The sequence below is a fragment of the Cetorhinus maximus genome, chromosome 6 (genome assembly GCF_964194155.1).
Source record: "Cetorhinus maximus chromosome 6, sCetMax3.hap1.1, whole genome shotgun sequence".
In the NCBI taxonomy this organism is placed as follows: domain Eukaryota; kingdom Metazoa; phylum Chordata; class Chondrichthyes; order Lamniformes; family Cetorhinidae; genus Cetorhinus; species Cetorhinus maximus.
The window spans coordinates 49,131,959-49,153,686 of NC_135884.1; the positions used below are offsets into that span (position 1 = coordinate 49,131,959).

At 42.6% G+C, this 21,728-nt stretch overlaps 1 protein-coding gene across 12 annotated transcripts in view; it reads right to left on the reverse strand.

Annotated features, from left to right (window-relative positions):
* Nucleotides 1-21,728, reverse strand: part of foxp1b (forkhead box P1b) — a 505,775-nt gene that overhangs the window by 442,846 nt on the left and 41,201 nt on the right. For 9 of the 12 annotated variants that reach the window (XM_078543713.1, XM_078543710.1, XM_078543707.1 and 6 more), the window contains exon 2: nt 11,568-11,690. The exons of the other annotated variants lie outside the window; for them this stretch is intronic. The gene's annotated coding sequence lies outside the window, so the exon portion shown is untranslated. The remainder of the gene's footprint in view (nt 1-11,567; nt 11,691-21,728) is intronic. 12 annotated transcript variants of the gene reach the window in all.

The following is a 21,728-nucleotide window of genomic DNA, read 5'->3' on the forward strand; positions in this document are numbered from 1 at the left end:
AAAAAGGCACAATTGGGACTACCGCAGATTAAATACCTGGGACATGAAATTAGTGTAAGATATTCCCCCAAAAAAGAAAATCCGCCATCAAAAACATTCCAAAACCAGTAACCGTCAGCGAGGAAGGTGCTAGGACTATTTAATTACTGCAGAAACTTTATACCAGACTTCGTGGCAACCGCGGAGCCAATACAGCGATTAGTAAAGGGAGGAAAGCCGGCAACAGGAGAGGTAGAGTGGGGATAAGTAGCAGATAAGGCCTACGCAGAGTTGAAGGCCGCCCTCACATCAGCCCCCGCCCTTAGATTGCCCAATATGTCCTGACCATTCCACGTGCACTACAATGTGGATGGAAACTTCTACAATGCAGTACTGTTACAGGAGTATGGTGGGGACATGAGGCCAGTAGCTTATTATTCCATCCAGCAGTCCCCGGTAGCCCAGGGTATGGGCAAGATGCAAGTAGCCGCATTAGACTGTGCAGCACGGGCAATGTGAGTCTGCGGGCCGATAACCATGTCAGGACAGATAGTGCTGCACACGTGACATACACTGATAGACCTGCTGAATACAGGGAAATTGAAATCTGTCTCAGACAATAGAAGAGCTGCCTGGGTGCAGTCCTAATACCCAAAGACAGATCAGTTCAGATAGTGAGGGATACTAGAGTAAATCTTGCTGAAGGCATATTAACGGAAGGGGAGGCACACGAGTGTCAGGCCACAACAGATAAAGAAACATAGGGGACAGTCTCAGACGAACCCCTGGAAAACCCCGAGTACACCCTTTATGTGTATAGATCTCGATGATTTATATATATGGAGAGCCACATACAGGTTGGACAGTGGTAACAGGAGATGGTGAAGTGGTAGCCAAAGGGGGGCTGGAAGGAAGTGTTTCAGCCCAGGTGGCCGAGCTGACTGCCCTTACAGAAGCCTTGAAACTGGCGAAAGGAAAAAGGGTTAACATCTACACAGACAGCTGATATGCTTTCGGCGTGGTACATGATTACATGATAGCTTGGAGTAGGCGAGGATACATCACCTCAGGAGGAGGACACATAAGGCAGCAGTATGTGGTGAGAGGGTTAGTGGAGGCAGCACAAGGGCCGGCAGAGGCGGCCGTGATTAAAATAAGAGCTCACCGAAAGGTGGAAACTGAGGAACAGAGAGGAAACATGCTAGTGGACGAGGCAGCCAGACAAGTGGCCAAGAAAGAACCATCGGTCCCTTTTGCAGCTGCAGCAATGGGACCATGTGAAATGAATATTACAAAGATACAGATTGAAGCTAGTGTGGAGTAGCTAGAATGATGTGCTAAGAAAGGAGCAGTTAGAGGAGATGATGGGGTATGGAGGAAAGGTTTATGGGTAATAGCCCCAGATTGTACCCAAACAAACCTACTAGAAATCTATCACGGCCCTGACCACAATGGGCGCCAGACAAATGTATGATAGGCTAACAAAGGATTGGTGGTGGAACGGAATGGGGAGAGAGGTGTCCAAACACTGTCAGTGATGCATAACATGTGGACGGTACAACCCCGGAAAGCCAATCAAAGTTAAAATGGCTCACCAGCCAAGACCTAAAGGCCCACTGGAAAATCTGCAAATAGACTTTACCGGACCCCTGCCTAACAATAGGGGCAAGAAATACTGCTTAGTAGTAATTGATCAATTTACCAGGTGGGTAGAAGCGTTTCCCACCCAAGACTGTAGCGCTAGGACGGTAGCCCAAATACTGGCATAGGAAATAATTCCCCGCTGGGGAAGTCCCTTACAGATAGACTCGGAGCAAGGTATTCAATTTACTGGGAAGGTTATGAAGGAAGCCTGTAAATTGTTAGGAGTCTGATAGAGATTTCATGTCCCATATCACCCACAAAGCTCAGGTATGGTATGGTTGAGCGAATGAACAGAACTTTAAAAACCGCACTGGCAAAAGCTATTGCAGAAACAGGACAAGGATGGGTAGATGTCCTCCCCTGTATACTCATGCGCTTATGCACAACACCCAACCAGACAACTGGACTGACCCCATTTGAGCTAATGACGGGGCGTGCTATGCGACTGCCAGATGGAATATCAACTGGAAGCAAGGAACTAGAACCAGTAAGAGACCGCATTAGGAACTGCGTACAACAATTAGACAACGAACTACGTGAGTTGAGACAAGAGGTGAGAGCACAACAAGACATCCAAGATCAGGAAAGGAAGAATAAGAGCAGTAATGAACCAGTGCTCAAGGTAGGAGAGAAGGTATACGTACGGGTGGCCCCCGAATGGGTAGGATTTACCCCTTGGTGGAAAGGTCCGTACAAGGTGATTACGACCAGCGGTACATGCGCTTGTATGGATATTAAAGGGAAAGGGTGATGGAAACATTAATCGCAACTAAAACATTTTACTGATCCGCAGGACCAAGGAACTGTGGACCCGGCACGGCCAAAGAAGAAGTCATGTAGCCCATCACGTGTGCATCGGCTCTTTACCGAATACAGTTTTAACCGATTTTGTTTTACAGAACTGGCTAACTGACTGGTGACAGCCAGAGTTGTGCTTATCCCCAAACAGTATGGCCACCATGAAAGCATTAATTTTGACGAGTCTGATGATCGGAACGATTCTCACGACAAGCGCAACAGAATGAGAAGGAATGGAATGCAGATTGCGATCCCCCAAAGGTGACTCTAAAATGGGTTTCACCTTGTCAACCAGTTACGAGTGTGAAAAACAGGAGATACGTGTAACGGTGCGTGGGTAAGCTCGAGTCCAACACCATGTGGGCCACGTAAAATGACTAATACTACCAGTATGACAAGATGCACACAAAAGCAGCACATACAGGGCCAAATAGGGGGAGGATATGTCTTGGGCTGTGAGGGTGGAGTTGTAAGATGGCCTATTGTATACCGTGTTACAACTCCGCCCCCCTGATAACAAGGGCACCCACATCGTCAATCATGACTATACCAATGATTACATCAATGACGAGGATGGCACCGTTACAGTGCCCAGAACTGACTCCAGGCCCACTAAATGGGCTGGTATTATTTATGGACAATGAGCAACTGTATGACAATGTACAACATGAAATTGTACCTGTATTGCTGAACCTAACAATGGTACAATGACCTAGGTATTGTGGTGAATTTGACGGTATTAAGAAATTGTAACAAAGGATATAATCAGTAAGGCAGCCGATGCCACGGGTGCAGCTAGGCTTCGAGGGCATGCTGTATTCCACCGCAGGGCAAGGAGAGGTTTAATCAATGACGTTTTGACAGGAGTAAATACGGGAACATACTTTGTGAACACATTAGAATACAAGCTGTTCAGTCTAGTGTGGAACGGCTAATGGGGGTACTACAGGGGTTAATGAAGAGAGGAAATCAAGCTGCCCAGACAGGAGTATGGTTAGGCACCCAGCCAATTACAGGCTTGTTAAGGGGGATAAGGGTAATAGAGAACCATGCTGAGATTATCAACTGACTGAATGACAGAAATCTGGAACAGGCTGGGGCGGGGGAAAAGAGAGACCTATGTCACGCTTATGGCCAGTGGGTAGTAGGACAAGACAGACACGACCTGGCTCGGATCCAACAAGGCAAGGTGCCCAATTGGATCAACAGCTCCTACCTCCACGACCTTGCACAGCAACTGGGTTTGATGAATGCCTGCATTCTCAAAGGTAATGACCAGGGTCTACACAGTGGTCCATGTAGCAAGTACTAACCCGATAGTGGGGGTGGTGCTCATTGTCCCTGTGGTCGAATCAGATGCTCAATCATATCCTCTGTACCAAGTTAAAAACATTGGCTTGATTCGAGGGGAAACCTATTTTAGGTATTAATAACGGACATCTATGCCATTAAGAAGAATGTACGATTAGAGGAGTGTTCCTGAGCGCATGTCACTGGAAAGGCAGTTTAACCATATGCCCACACCCCACGGGCCAGGGCACAAAAGATGAGTGTGGCTATAAAAGGAGAGGGGTGTATACTGAAAGTATCCCACTCCGATCATCATTATACCCACTCAGGGTACAAAGGCCAAGGGGGATACTGCGTCACTACCACCGAAGTCGAATACCATTATGCAGACGTTATGTGTGATATCGCGATGCCAAATATCTGCTTTAAACCCCGGGACCCTGTTACTATTGGACATACTAGACTGGTGTATATAAAATCAAGGGAGCTGGTTAATATAAGTTTTACAGATCAGGTAGGCAAGGACCTAGAACAACATGAAGACCCCATGGAGGCACCTATTCCCCACTTGCCTGAGCACTTAAGAAACTGAGAGTTTAGGCAGAGTAGTACAACAACACCATGTTTTGAAACAGGGCCTAACGATTTTGAAGAAAGAGAAAGAAAAGGATCTAAGGGCCAGAAATTAGTGGAAGCGACTGTGGAACTAGAAAGTGTTGAAACCCACCCTTGGATCTGAATTATCTCCCATGTCTTGGTAGTGTTACAGTTACCGTTAGCTATAGCTTGGGAAATTGCAGCATGTGCAGCATGTAGGAAGAAATGGGGAAAGCAAAAAGCAAAGGCATAGCTTAAGGAACAGCGAAATTTGCGAGTTGACGCTCAGCCCTCTACCTCGCGGAGGCCGAGCGTCAACTCGCAGACACTTCCTCCTACCTCTCCCTGGACCATGACCCCACTACTGAACATCAAGCCATTGTTTCCAGGACTATCACTGACCTCATCTCCTCTGAAGATCTTCCTTCCACAGCTTCCAACCTGATAGTCGCCCAACCTCGGAAGGCCCGCTTCTACCTCCTACCCAAAATCCACAAACAGGACTGTCCCAGCAGACCGATCGTGTCGGCCTGTTCCTGCTCCACAGAACTCATTTCTCACTATCTTGACTCCCTCTCTCTCCCCTTGTCCAGTCCTTTCCCACCTACATCCGTGATTCCTCTGACACCTTACGTCACATCAACAATTTCCAGTTCCCTGGCCCCAACCGCCTCCTCTTCACCATGGACGTCCAATCCCTCTACACCTCCATCCCCCACCAGGATGGTCTGAGGGCTCTCTGCTTCTTCCTCGAACAGAGGCCCGAACAATCCCCATCCACCACTACTCTCCTCCGTCTGGCTGAACTTGTTCTCACACTGAACAATTTCTCCTTTAACTCCTCTCACTTCCTCCAAATAAAAGGTGTGGCTATGGGTACCCGCATGGGCCCCAGCTATGCCTGTCTCTTTATGGGATATGTGGAACATTCCTTGTTCCAGTCCTACTCCGGCCCCCTCCCATAACTCTTTCTCCGGCACATCGATGATTACTTCGGTGCTCCTTCATGCTCTCGTCGGGACCTGGAAAAACGTATTAATTTTGCTTCCAATCTCCACCCCGCCATCATTTTCACATGGTCCATCTCTGACACTTCCCTTCCCTTCCTTGACCTCTCTGTCTCAATTTCTGGTGATAGACTGTCCACCAATATCCATTTCAAGCCTACCGACTCCCACAGCTACCTCGACTACAGCTCCTCACACCCCGCTTCCTGTAAGGACTCCATCCCATTCTCTCAGTTCCTTCGCCTCCGTCGCATCTGTTCTGATGATGCCACTTTCAAAAACAATTCCCCTGACATGTCCTCCTTCTTCCTTAACCGAGGTTTTCCACCCATGGTAGTTGACAGGGCCCTCAACCATGTCCGGCCCATCTCCCGCACCCTCACGCCTTCTCCTCCCTCCCAGAAACATGATAGGGTCCCCCTTGTCCTCACTTATCACCCCACCAGCCTCCGCATTCAAAGGATCATCCTCCGCCATTTCCGCCAACTCCAGCATGATGCCACCACCAAACACACTTCCCTTCACCCCACCTGGCGGCATTCTGTAGGGATCGTTCCCTCCGTGACACCCTGGTCCACTCCTCCATCACCTCCTACTCCTCAACCCCCTCCCACGGTACCTCCCCATGCAAACGCAGAAGATGCAACACCTGCCCCTTCACTTCCTCTCTCCTCACCGTCCAAGGACCCAAACACTCTTTTCAAGTGAAGCAGCATTTCACTTGCACTTCCCTCAATTTAGTCTACTGCATTCGTTGCTCCCAATGCGGTTTCCCCTACACTGGAGAGACCAAACGCAGACTGGGTGGCCGCTTTGCAGAACACCTTCGGTCTGTCCGCAAGCATTACCCAGACCTCCCTGTTGCTTGCCATTTCAACACTCCACCCTGCTCTCACGCCCACATGTCTGTCCTTGGCTTGCTGCATTGTTCCAGTGAAGCTCAACGCAAACTGGTGGAACAGCACCTCATCTTCCGACTAGTCACTTTACAGCCTTCCGGACTGAATATTGAGTTCAACAATTTTAGATCTTGAACTCTCTCCTCCATCCCCACCCCCTTTCCGTTTCTTCCCCCTCCTTTTGGCTTTTTCCAATAATTTATATAGATTTTTCTTTTCCCAACTATTTCCTTTATTTTTAAATGCATTTCCACCCATTGTTTATCTATACCTTTTTTGCCCTTTTAGTATTATTTCATCCCACCCCCACTAGAGCTATCTGTACCTTGCTTGTCCTGCTCTCTACTCTTAATTAGCACTCCTTTAGATAATATCACCACCTTCAACACCTCTGTTCTTTTGTCTGTGACATCTTTTGCTTATCTCCTCCTATCACTTGGCTGCTTGTCCCAACAAACCCCGACTCCCCCTTCCACCCCCCCACCCCCCTCCTCAAACCAGCTTATATTTCACCCCTTTCCTATTTTTACTTAGTTCTGTTGAAGGGTCACGAGGACTCGAAATGTCAACTGTGCTCTTCTCCGCCGATGCTGCCAGACCTGCTAAGTTTTTCCAGGTATTTCTGTTTCTGTTTTTACTTTATTGCAGACGTGTGAGTCACATGGTTTGTTTCAGTAAACAGTATCACAAACACAGCCCGTGAGGACACGCTGCTGGATGATTGGTGCTTGGCACCCACTTTGATCTTGCAAGTCTGCCCTGGACAGACACTAGTGCTGATATTATTTCTACAACTGAAAACAATGGAGCCTACCAAAGTGAGCTGTCTCTCGCTCTAAGGCTGATCTTTGTGTGGAGGGTTTCTCTCCTTCCATGACAGGGGTGAATGGATGTTGGCTGGGGCCATTTGGTTGTGACAATTTCCTCCTCCATTTCTTAATTGGATTACATGATGGTGGTTATCCTGTGTCATTGTTGTGATGTCCTAAATCCCAGTCCTTCTTAATGGTATCAGTTCTGTTGTAGGTGGCACTGTGATTGTAATGCAATTAGAATAGTATATAAACTGCTTGAAATTCTGTATTGTTGGAAAAGTCTCCTGGGTTTACCAGTAGAGATCGTCTCCCCACCAGTGTAAAAAGAATAAAGGCTGGTTGACGTTTGAGCGAAAGACCCTGTGTTGAGTGTTGGTTTAAAATACTCCACAACAATATAAAACTTTCCCAACAACCTTGGGGAATGAAAAGTCCAGTGTCATTAGCCGGATTGCATGTTCCATCCTAATCACAGTGAAATTAGGCCTATTTTTTAAAGAAACAGCATTTCACAAAACAATGCCTTCAAGCTTAAGTAATGACATTTTTAAAATAGAAGTCTAACGAAATTTAGAATATTAAAAAGGATAGTAAAATGCTTCAAACATTAGCTTTCAAAACAGCTTAAAAAGCTTATTATGACTACAAAACTAACACCCTACAATGACATGACAATGCAGAATCCGAGATTTTATAGATGTACGCAATCATACTTCCCCAGCCACTATATAGTTAAAAAGCAAAGGGCCTAACTGCAGCAGAACTAACAAATCAAATATATACCCCTGAGGAAAGTTTCATCAGACCACAAACCTAATAACCTGCAGAGTTTTGATGTCTTTGAATGTAAAAAACATTGACAGCTTAGAATCTTTATGCTAAAATACAAAAAAAAGTGCAAAGAAACAGGACATAGCATAAGGCTATTCAGATTTAAAAATGTGTTTTTTTTTCAACCTTAGGCAATATCAACTTATTACAAAAATGAACAAAATTAAATAAAACTTGCATTTTTATCCTTCATTTACCCTTATCCATTCCCCACAGGAATTGTAGGCTTCTGCCTGGTCTGAAGGACTGTTCGGACAATGGACTATTGTCACCAAGTCACTTCATAAAACAGCACCAGTAATGGGTTAAGCAATGTTTGTTACTCCCTGAAGCATCCAGGCTAAGAATACACTCAAGCCACTGATGAGTGACAGGCCAGTCCAATCAACAGCCAACTGTGACACTCCATCAACACAACCACCTATGTCAGGAGTACCTGATCTTCTACCTCTGCTACGAGACCACCATTATGGCATCTTGTTCAGTTCTTGAGGTGCAGACATTAACAGTAATGTGTTATTACCTTAACAAGTAAACAAAACAATGAATCTGAATCTGCTAAATTTGAAAATCTAAACTGATCACATCATGATAAAGCTATACAAATGTGCGATCCTATGTAAATATTCATATTCTAATTTTTCTAACTGTAAATGCACAGTAATTGGGGGATTATAAAAGAAAATAACTAGGAAATAGCTCAAATAATGAAGAAAAATATTGTTAAGTATCTATGGAAAGTCAAAGAGGAGGATGCGAACAAATTCAGAGTGCTACAGGCTTCACGTTGTTGTTTTCATTGTCCTATAGTTTGCTATTTTGCCTTATTCATCAAAATTCAAAACCTATCCAATACCTTTCAACAATAATCTTTTCAGGGAGAAGTTACACACTGAATGAGTACTGACTTTACTCACTCCCTTAAAGAAGAAAAAATAATGCAGACATCCCCTCAACCCCCACCAGCAAAGCTTCAAATTGGCCAGCCAGACTATACTGCTGAGGAGGAAAATGAGCCTCCCTGAAGAATTTTTCTTTTATGACTTTATTTTTTTGCAGCACAATTAGAACTGGTAAAACTTGCCTACAGAGATGTGCATAAAGGTGTGTGGGATGAGATAGGGTGGGTGTTGGAATTAGCTGAATTCAAATGAAGGCCCAGGCTAGCATTCAAAACAGAGAACTCCAACATCGAGTTCAACGCTCAATTGACAATACTTTTTTTTGAAGATGATTTGTTTATATTGCAAAAGGTATGGTGGGGGTGGGAGGAACTATCAGAAACAACAAAGTCAAGAAGTTTGTTTTGATAACACCCTCATTACAGTGTCATGTTTGAAATTTTTAAACCTAATTTATGTAATCAATGCACCATCTGAACAAAAAGTACTTACTGCATAATTTCTCATTGCTTAGAATTTGGAATTAGATTTTAAATAGTTTCATTATTTTAATATTCTATGGATTGTTACCACAACATAGTTTCATTTTACAATTCCATTGTGCTAAAAATATATACATACAAGACATACACCTGAAAATAACACCTACTCTTTTGTGTGACCACAAAAGTTGTGGATAAATTAAAATGCTGCTTGTGGAAACAAACTGTATTTCATCTTTCACTTAAAACAATACACATTAAAAAGAAATCACTCAATTCTGCAAATATTTGGAGAGCACAAACTGCTTCTTGAGCTGACATTTTTACATGTGAAGGTCATTACAAATGGCACCTTTAAATGAAAAGTTGCTGATGGTATGCTTAGAACCTGTAAAGGTTCAAGCAAAGTTGTCATACCAATGAACATACCGGAGGCTCAGGCAACTTTCAGTACGCTAGGAGTCCTCAGAGGCTACTGGAAAAGGTTAAGGAAGGTTTGGGAGGACTTTTTCTATTCAAAATGCTCCATGCATTTGTGTCAGAAAAATATTTAGGCATAAAACTTGAAGCTACCTGACAGGAATATCATCAAATATGTTACCTCAAAGGATTGCCACTTAGGTCTTCTTCTACCTCAGTCACTGCAAGAAATGTATTAAGTGGAAAAGTCACATGCATTGCAGAGTGGCTGTAGGTACTGCTATTGAGGTTGACATTTCAGGCCAGCTTGGGACAAAAACAAAACAAATCTTGGAGATCCTCTATAGTTTTCAAGTATGAAGCAATATCTGGGGTTGGGTGCCTTTGATTTCATTTCCACGTCAGTCCAAAGTGCCAGTCCCAGCTGCAGTGAATGGAACCACCCTGGGATAAACAGTTGCTTCCTGTGCCGAAGGGTAAACGGGCATGCGGTGGACATAGTGCCTTTGACCAAGAGTCTGCTTTCCCTGTCCGGTCGGAGCATTCTTCAAATTGTAACAAGACAAGCTCACCACAAAACTGGTCCTGACTTTCAAGACAAGTGTGGAAATGCTATCCTTGTGGGAGGATCAGCATTCATTGCAATCTGGAGTTATGTTGTGACGCAGGCTGGGCTCACATGGAATGTGTCTCCTATTGGCAAGATCAGCCCTCAAAATTGGAGGGAAGACTAGAGGAATGGACCAAGTGTTTGCAAGAAATTGAGTACAGATGGGCTGGATTGCAAATTTGCTTCTAGGCTCATGGCTTCTGCTGTACTGATTACCTCTGTATATTGGGTCTCATAGTAAATCAATTAATTATAGAAACTTTAAAAAAAAATGAACTGACTGATGAGGGAACAAGCTCCAAAATGGCAAGCCTCTGTGAAGCAGCAAATGCAATTGTTCATTTTTTTTTTCCCGATTCTCTTGTCCTTTCACCCTCCTATCTTAAAGTTAGTGACTCCTGCTAGATTACATCTCCATGGATCTTGAACCCCTTTAGTATTTCACCCAGGTCATTTTCATTTGTGAGTCTAGGCTGGGTAGCGAGTGTTGGAATATTACTTGGCTTTGCAGGATAACACAGCCAATCTGATCCTACTGAAAAGCAGAATACTGCAGATGCTGGAAATCTGAAATAAAAAGAGAAAATGTTGGAAATACTCAGCAGGTCAGGCAGCATCTATGGAGAGAGAACAGAGTTGACCTTTGATCATCGACCTGAAATATTAACTCAGGTCTCCCTCCATAGATGCTGCCTGACCTGTTGAGTATTTTCAGCATTTTCTCTTTTTATTTCAGTCTGATCTTGTTCTCACTTGTTATCCAGGCATCTGATCTTTGCAACAGGATCATTGGATAGCAATGAAGAGCTAGGGTCCTTAGCTCATCTTTTCTTGGCTCTATAACGTGAATGCAGTGGTTAACTGAAGCACCCCATCCTTCCCCTCATAGGTGCTGACACACTCATTGAATCCAGGACCTCAATCAGTTGTCTAATATAAATTCTACACACAGGTAGGAAGAACTTTCAAGTCTCTGCTTGGCCCATCCAGCCAAGCTAAACATTCGGCTGAGTTCAGATCCAACTTGACTTTTGAAAGTGTTGGCTTATCCACCTCTGATTAAGAATAGGAATTAGCCAAATTAGAACAGCAATACTGCAGTTTTAAAAGTTATTACTGGAAACTGTGGGCTAATAAAACCACTTATCTGTAATTATGAGAAACCTAATCTTTTTAATAGCAATTTATAGATTATTTTTACTTCCAGGAAAGCGAAACATTTTCGTAACCACCCCCTGCACCCTGTCACCCAACCCCACACACACACACACACACACGCATTATATAGCTTACCTTTTTGCCCTTCGACAAATGACAGATTTCAATTCCATACATTCAAAATTCCGGGTCCAACCCTCTTGATGATAAAGTCACCATCTTAAGTGACTCTTAAGGTGGAAGTGCTCAGTGAGGATACTGAAACAAACCAAAATCAAAAGTTATTGATAAGGCTCTAAGTGGGAAATATCTTGAAAAACCACAACTTCCTCGTGATAAACGTAACTAACAAAAAACAAAAGGTCTGAGGTGGGGGAAACACCTAAAACAGACCAGAGCAAATAAAAATTTACCATTTTCTTGGAACATATGAAGCATTTTTTCTTTCTGACATAAAACTAAAACTTAAAATGCAAATAAACAAGATGTGTGGGTGCCAAAAACTACTATTACTTCTTTCATTTCCAAAATGTCATTCTACTCATCATTTATACATGAATTTAAACTTTAGGTTTGGACATCTATTCCAGACAGATGAGTGACAATCCAAGAGAAAAGGCATTTTATTCAGATCTCTCATGTCGACTATACTATAAATAACTAGAGCAACTGTCTGTAATCTGGAATTGCACATCATTCTGCAGTATGATTGTACCTCCCTGATGATGTAGCTCACTGAAAATTAATCCTTTGTGTATTCTCTTGTCTGAGTGTGGTAAACATGAACTATTTATCTGTCTCCTCTAACTGACAATAAAGCTGGTTAATATGTAAGCAGGTATGTCCTACAAGGTTCTTTTACAAAAACTTAAACATTGTTCAAAATTAGAGTAAATTTTATGACGGAAACAGCCAGGCAGCCTGATGATTTTTGTACTGCCACTTCTATTATTCTATTATCTGTAACTCCCTGATGGATTTTTAAAGTGTTACCACTATGTTTTTTCCTTTCCAAACATTGCTAAATTTACAGACTGTATACATTACAATCTGTCGTCTTATCAACAGTTCTTTGTTCCTCAAACAACAGCTTTTAGCTTTTTGTTTTTAGCTATTTACCATGTGTATTCTACTTATCAAAATCACCCCTTTAAGAGCAGGAGGGGTGATACCAGATTTGGGGGATGGTAGAGGGAAATGAGAATATCAAGGCCACATGTCTAAGAAACCATGGAAATTTTTTCATAGCGATTTTCTACACATTTAAGCAACTGTGAAGAAGATAAGGTAGTAACAGCTGCATATAATGTACATATTTTACCATTGTTTGTTATTAACACTAGTTCAACTATTCGTGGCTTTAAATTTGCTTTGTCTGTTCCCCTGCAGTGCATGGGGATCCTGCTGGTAGGGCCAGACTATGAAAACATGCCTCAAATGACCAAATGTAACGGCAACTTTCAAAGTAGGAACCAAACCAGACACAACAAACCACAGAACAGCCAACCTAAGTTGTCATAATTTATGTGAGTGGAATTCAACTGTAACACCATTTACTGAAAGCTAAATTTCCACCAGCGGCATATTCCTACCAGAACATTTGGTTTTGAAAACTTCTGATAAGACACTACTGATAGCTTATCTACTTCTGCATGAATCCAGCCAAATTTCCCCACACGCTTTATGATCAGCAACTACTTCCACACACTATGTACCTCACAAGATCTTTAATTTAAATCCCCAAGAAGCTGACCCAAGCCTATCAAGATTACAAAATGATTTTAATTCATATACACTTAACTTACATGAGGGTTTCCTTCAGTTTAAAACAATCACACTGACTGAAACAGAGTGTGACGCCTCAAGTGTTTATACTAGTTCTCTGTTCTTAACTAGAATAAAGATGGGTGGTTTCACATTACTGCCTGACATACATGCTGGTCAGTGCACAGAAGTGAATAATGACAGAATACTAGGATTTTAATTAGACTGCTTAAACCAGCTTAATTTAAACCCATTTGTTTATGTGCCTATCACAAATTGATGTCTATTCACTGTAGATTTCACACTGATTAAAGATTTTTAATCAAATTAGATTGTAATTTCAAAACAGTAAGCCAGCCTACATTGTAGCCTTGATTTTGACCTACCCTGCCTGATGAAAACTGGCCTAGTTCAGGTCACACATCCATCTTGTATCCCATCTGAGTTCACTCCCCATTAAAACAATGGCATATAAAACAAGCAGTGTATAAAACGGATGACAGACACAAAACTATTCCATTTACATCAAGCAGGTTTGGTTAAAATTGGGACCTATATGTCAATGGGAGATTGTCACTTGTTTTCTACAAATCCCAAAAAGCTGAACAACAATGCAAATAAATCCATTGTTGCATCGTTGAACAACTTTTTGAACTGACACAAGGGACAAATGAGGCTTCTGTTGCAAGTGAAAAGAAAAGGTGACCTTCCTGATCAAGCATCTGCTCCAACTTCCCACGTAGCCTACAAAGAAACCTTACTAACCTCTCCTGAAATAACAGGCATGCTTAGTGACTATAAATCATAATCTTACCACAGATTGTAGTGCAAAAAGTGTGATTCTTTCTTTAAACCTAAGGTTAATTTGAAAAGTTCTATGAAAAAGAGGGGCCTGGCACATAAAGGTCACATCTATGGATGCCAAGGAGGCAGGGGAAGTAGGGAAGAGGTGGGGAAATAATACTGAGAGTAAAACTATTTACTGTGCATACAGTGCTCTAACACAAGTCAAGCCAGGTAGAGCTAGCATTAATTATATTGTATGAGATTAGACTTTTTTTTTTAAAACGGAAAATAAATAATCTGAAGTAACTAACAGTAGTCTTTTGCCTTATTTAATCAGTTGCATAACCTCATTATTCCAATCAGTAAATTATTAATAATTATTAGGTTACACACAGATTATAATTTCCAATAAATAACATTTTGGTTCAAATGAACATTACCTGCGAGACCAAACTTTGAACCAGTTGGTCTACATGCAAAACAATGGTGAAATAGAGGCAGCATTATGATTCACAATGAGAACAGCAAGTGTTTAACTTGTGTTAATATTCAGGGAGATAAATGACAATCTGCAGTGCACATATTCTAAAGTTCCGCATTTATTTTAAAATCACCTTGATTATTGCAAGTTCAAAGAAACAATGGAATGTATAGGATCTGAAAAGACTACTGCAATCCAACTGGCTAACCCCAGTGACTATGATGTATCAGATCTCACAATACCTTTTATACCCTCTATCAATTATTTTCTCCAGGTACTTATCCAACTTTCTTGAATTTGATGATGTCATCAGCTCCCAATGCTTCCCTTGGCAATCTATTCCATATATTAAGCAGTTAAACCAAAACTGTCTATACCTTTTAATATAGAATTGACATTAAATTTATTAACAATTATCCTGTCTATAACCATTAGGATCTCAAATGTTTCTATAAAATTACCCTGAATCTTCTTTTCTCCAGCATATTCAGCTTTTTTTTTTGAGACCAGATTCCTAATCTCAGTTGCCCTTGACTGCACCCTCTCCAATGTCAGAATGCCTTTCTCAGATTGAAATAGCCAGGATCATACGCGATAATTCCAGGTGGGGTCAAACTGCATTTCCTACAACACAGAATCATTTCTTCACAGTTGTACAGTTTTCCTCTGACTATACAGCCCAGGATTATACTTGCTCTCTCTTCACTGCTGCCATTTACCGTGTACTGAAGACTTCAGAAATCTATCCATTAGGGCCCCCAAATCCCTCTCCTGTTTTTGAGTCCTGTGAAATAATACTGCTGTTCCCCGCTCTCATAATTTTGCATTTGTCTGCGTACACATATTTCCCACTTGTCTATCAATCTGTCTAGGTCCTTTTGTATTTCATTACCCTGATGTCTGCTGCTTGCAGTCCCTCTCAGTTTTGCTACCATGATAACTAAGAATGGGGGCAGCCAAAGTTCTTCACTTGGAGGTGGAGGAGATGAAACATTCCTATTTTCTGAAGAAATCACAATATTTCCACAGCAGGGAAGTAAAACATACACTTGAATCCCAGAATGGAGTTTGAAAAGTTGCAAAGGCCATGTAAATTACTGGAACTACTCAATCCTTTACACCACATGTATAAATGAAAGCTGAAATTGATTTTTAAAACTTGTGTTGCCTGATATTATTGCAAACCGCTATTCATTTTAGTATGCAAATTATTTGGTGCTTCCAGCAGCATTGTCAGCCTTTGCGTATCATGAGCTAATACTTCACCTCTATGAGTGGAATTGTCCAAGATTTGCTCTAAGTACAGTAGCAGGAAGGTAAAACAACACTTTACCCTCTGGCCGCGATGGCAGGTTTTCACGCCGTAATGTCCCAAACCTGTCACATTCCTGGGAAACACTCCATTTCCATGGTGGGCAGGCACTCATTCACCCACCATGCCTTCACCTTACCACTTCATCAGGCCAGGCACCACATTTAAAATACAGCCGCACTCAATGCTTTTTAAAAATTTGTTCATGGGATGTGGGCATTGCTGGCAAGGCCAGCATTTATTACCCATCCCTAATTGCCCTTGTTCAGAGGGCAGTTAAGAGTCAACTACATTGCTGTGGGTCTGGAGTCATATGTAGGCGGCAGATTTCCTTCCCTAAAGGACATTAGTGAGCCAGATGGGTTTTTACAACAGTCGACAATAGCTTCATGGCTACCATCAGACTTTTAATTCCAGATTTTTATTGAATTAAATTTCACCATCTGCCGTGGCGGGATACGAACCCGGGTCCCTGGAGCATTACCCTGGGTCTCTGGAATACCAGTCCAGTGACAATACCGCTATGCCACCGCCTCCACCATTTTGAGCCCAGGACTGCAGCAAAGAAGATATGGCCGTGAAAGGCAAGAAGACTGCAGCCCTCAAGCGCCTTTTGGACTCCGTAGAGGCCAGCTGTGATGTCCTCTATCCCCGCTCTGGTCACAGGATGGACAACTACATTACCACTCTGGTTTGGTAGACGATGGCAGTGGTGATCCGTGCCAATGTTGCACAGAAGAGGTTGGCCATCGAATGCAGATAGAGGATGAACGATCTCATCCATGGCAGCCACCTCATCACTCTAAACTCACACACTCAAGCCCATCACACATTCACTGATATCTCATTCACTGCCAGCTCAAGGGACATCACAACCCATTCTCACACACATATCCTTCCAAGTCTATCTGGCCTCATCTCCTCTGGAGACTGCCTCCTTAGCCCTCACCATCTTGAGGCCACTTGCACAGATTAACATGTGCCCCCACACACACCCTGGGATACCCTCCTTCCCCAGTATAGCTATCGTCCTACAACCTCTTCCCTTGCCTGAGGCCACTTCTCCCCTTACCCAAGCAAGACCTTGCCCTGCAGCCATTGAAAAGCCACCCACATAAGGCTGATCTGATACGTCGAGACCTACTCGTGAGCCCCTTAAAAGTTATGTGGAGCCTAGTGCTGCTGACTGCGAGTGCTAACCAAAGCAAGGTAGGCAAACAAACTGAGGTCCCAAGAGAATTGCAACTCGCCAAGTGAACACCTTTTATATGCTGTTGCAAAACAGATCGGCACACTCTCCTGCCGTGGGCAGACAATCCAGCTGGGGGGTGGGGGGGGGGGAGCGGAATCATTCCAGTGGGCAGGCCTAATGATGATATGCAGGTGTATTACAATAAGGTTCCTGACATCTGATGGCGGGAAATGCAGCTTGCCATTGGTGGGCAGAGCGGACAATCACAAACTGGTTTCACACCGTTGTGAAACCTGTCGCGCCATATTGTCCGCTCACACCACCGAAAACACCTGACGCTGGCGGGCACGGAAAACCCCGGCCTATGTCATCTTCCAATAGATCCTTACACTCACTAATGACCACAGCCTACTTTCTATTTTTGATGCAAAGTAACTTGTTTATATCAAGGAAAAGCAGAGAAACTCATACAAAGCGGCAATAAATAAAGAGTGAAAAGGATGATTGTATATCAGTATGAGAAGCAAATATTAAGTTTGAAAGAAATATTCTTTTAAAATGGCTAAATTATTTCAAACCTAAAACCTGGTATTGAATATCCCAATATTACAATGATCTATGTAGAAACACCATGTTACAAAGCATGGACTTTGCCATTGTGAAAACATTAGTCATTTTTATATTAGGGGTTGCACTTGACAGTAGTTCCAATGCATGTGCTTTGCTCACATGGTGGTAAATCCAATAGAAACTTTCTGGAAATCTTCATGACCAGCTGTTAGTAATTGCACTACCGGTATAAAACTTAGTCATACAGACTGGGAAGGTCCCAGGTTCAATTTCAAGACTGCTGCGCTCACCCAGAACATGAAGTATGATTGGGTAGTATATATGTCGTAATGTCTTTGAGCTAGTGTGAGTAAAATAAAAATCTGCCAGAGTTCAACTCCAAAGCCTTATAGAATGCCTTTTTCTGAAAATACAAGCATATGTTAATGTTTGTTCGACAACAAAGTTGGGCTCAAATATGATGTTCCCCACAGCCAAATAGCCCACCATTCATTACCTAAGCTTGTTCATAAGGAATACCAAAAGCCAGCTGTTGGCTATGAAACTGTATCCAGATGAATTAGTGCCTTCAGGAGGGAAATGGAGATATTTTATGTATGAAATTTTAAATTATTTAAATCTATAGAAAAGAAAGGCTTTACTTACATTATTTAGTAGAACACATTTATTCATTAAACGACCATATACAGTGGGATTATCCAAAAACGTAGTACAAATATTGGAGGGGACAAACTATATGGCGCAGTGTTAATTTTGATTTGGCAGCTTGAAGCATAGCACTGCCAAAGTGTCAAATTGTCAGATCAAGACAATAAAGTTTGACAAAAGCATGCAAGTTTGTCCATGCCTTACAGATATTGTTGAAATAATCTACGTGGATACTGACCAAAAATGCTGGCAATACAAAAGGACAATGGGCTTTACTCCAAGGTCAAGACTGAGTCCTCCCTGTGTATTAATAGTCCTGTGTTTGTTGTCTCTTCGGATGCTCTCATATCGGTTGTGGACCTGTTCTTTTAACACCAACAAGGCTAACAAAACTATCTGAAGCTTAACTCTGTTAATATGCTAAGAAGCTTCTGGCTGAACAAATATAGCCATAGGCCCAAGTGCCATCTTACTAAGATAGAAGGGTATTTGAGCTGTATACTTTTTAAATAACCTTGAGGTAGTAAATCTAAAGCAAGAGCAAGAATAGGAATTGGCCATTCAACACATCAAGCACAAAACTACTATTTAACAAATACAGCCTGCCCTTTCATGGCCTGACTTGGCATTAACTATTTTCTCTTTGAGACTGTTCAATATAGCTGCTACTCTATAGGAAAAAAGTTTACCAATTTTAATTTATTTTTATGGACCTCAGGTTGCAGGCAACACTGGCAAAGCCTCCTTTATTGTCTACCTCTAGTTCCACCATGAAGAGGTGGTGTTCTTAGTTGGCACATGTCAATTTTATCCATTTAATCTCAATTTACTCAAACGCATTTCAATTGATGTGATATAAGCACATACCTTAATTACTTGCTGAGATTTTGTCCTTCCAACAGAATTGAAACAGGCTGCTGTGATTAAACCTCTTGGTGCATCAACTCAAAATGGAAGCTATTCCTGCAATGGTGGCCTTAACAGAATGGAAATCCATCCCTCTGGGATTGAAGTCTTTCAAACAGCAGAGAAAGTTAAAATCTAGTCTATTCTGTTTCAACATACAATTGATTTTTGAGAAACATTTTAGTACTTAACATGTTATGTTGGAAGTGCCATCGCATTGCTGAATAAATTCAGCTCAAAATCCTTCATAATATGAAGAGAACAAGTGTACAGTATCTAATTCATAAAATTACTAGTTGGCTTAGGTTAGTCAAGTTTGGTTGATTTATTTTAGTCATAAGAGCAGAAGACCATATGGCTCATAGAGCTTGATATGCCATTCAAAATGATCATTTCTGATCTGGAGCTTCAATTCCACTTTCTCACCTGCTCCCCTTTATTCCTTGATTTCCTGAGAGCAAAAATCATTCTATCTCAGCCTTAAATATGTTCCATGATGGCCCGCTCAAAGCCCTATAGGGTAGGCAATTCCAAAGATTCACAACCCTTTCAGTGACAATTTCTCATCCCAGTCCTAAGTGATCAGCCCTGAAACCGTGCCCACTTGTTCTAGATTCCTCAGCCAGGGGAAAGAACCTCTCAGAATCTATCATGTCAAGGCCCTTCATAATTTTGAACGTTTCAACGCGATCACCATTCATTCTTCTAAACACCAGAGAGTTTAGATCGATTCTACGCAGCCTTTCATTTTAGGAAAACACGCTCATCCAAGGGTCACTCTAGTGAACCTTTGCTATACTGTGCTGCCTCCAATGCAAGTACATCCTTCCTTAGATATGGAAACCAAATTGCACACAATATACTAGGTGTGGTCTCACCAAAGCCCCATACAATTGCAACAAGACTTCTTTATTCTTGTAGTCCAATTCCCTTACAAAAAAGACCAGTAACTACTTTGTTAATTGCTCGCTGTACCTCTATGCTAACTTTTTGTGTTCCTTGTATGAGTACACCCAAGTCACTCTGAACATTAACATAGAAAAAAATGAGTAGACCATTTGGCCCCTCGAACCTGCTCTGCCATTCATTGTGATCATGGCTGATCATCCAACTCAATAGCCTGCTCCCGCTTTCTCCCCATATCCTTTGATCCCTTTTGCCCCAAGAGCTATATCTAACTCCTTCTTGAAAACATACAATGTTTTGGCCTCAACTACTTTCTGTGGTAGCGAATTCCACAGGCTCACCACTCTCTGGGTGAAGAAATTTCTCCTCATCTCAGTCTTAAATGGTCTACCCCGTATCCTCAGACTGTTCTGGACTCTCCCACCATCGGGAACATCCTTCCTGCATCTATCCTGTCTAGTCCTGTTAGAATTTTATAGGTTTCTATGAGATCCCCCCTCATTCTTCTGAACTCCAGCGAATATAATCCTAACCAACTCAATCTCTCCTCATATGTCAGTCCCGCCATCCCAGGAATCAGTCTGGTAAATCTTCATGGGATGAGTTACATGTTCCACACCTTTTAAAAACTATTCTGTTTTTCTATTCTTATGACCAGAGTTATAAACCTCACATTTCCCCAAATATTATATATGTCATCTGCAATCTTGTTGCCTACTAACTTAACCTGTCTATATCTCTTTCTGGTCTCTTTGTGTCTTCCTCACAGCTCGCATTCCCACCTGGCTTTGTATTGTCAGCAACTTAGTTACATTGCTCTCTGGTTCTTTGTCTAAGTCTATGGATTGTAAATAGCTGAGGTCCCAGCATGGATGCTTGTGGCACTGCACTAGTCACAGCTGCCAACTTGAAAGTGCCCCATTTATCCCTATTCTCTGCTTTCTGTCTGTTAATCAATCCTTCGTCCATGCTAATATATCATCCACAACTCCGTGAACCCTTATCTTGTGTATTAACATTTTGGACGGAATCATCCCAGATCTGCACTGTGTGGTAGCCGGCGGGAAAAAGGGCATTTTACCCACTGGTCGCAATGGTGGGTTTTCAGGCCGTGTCATCCCAATCACACCTCACTAATCATGCATTCCCAGGAAACCTGATGGGTTGTTGGCCCTCTCATTCGCCCGCCCTGCCGCCACCTCAGGTCCTCAGTAAACCGGGCGCCATATTTAAAGGCTGTCCCTGCAAAGAACTAGCACTCTTCAAGGGAGAGGAAGCAGCTACAAAATCATGGCTGCCAAAGGGAGGAAACAGGCTGCCCCAGACTTATCAACACCTCCCTTGCGTGCCTATTGGACGCAGTGGAGGTCCACTGCAATGTCCTCTATCCCTACACTGGGCAAAGGCCAGCAAGCAAGGTGACAAATACAGCATGGGCAGTGGTGGTCAGTGCCAATGCCCTACAAAAGAGGACAGCACTCAGTGCCAGAAGAGTATGAACGATCTCCTCCGTTTCACCAGGGTAAGTCACTCTTCTCATCACTCTCAACTCACAAACCCACCACACATCCGGAGGGATCTCACTCACTGCCAGTTCAAGGGATATCCCCATTTATTCTCTCACACACACCTCCACTGTCCTCATCCCAACCATGGAACCGCTCACCACCCACACATGCCAGGCACACTTATCTTCTGGCCTGGTAGGCATCCTGCTTACACTCTATCCAT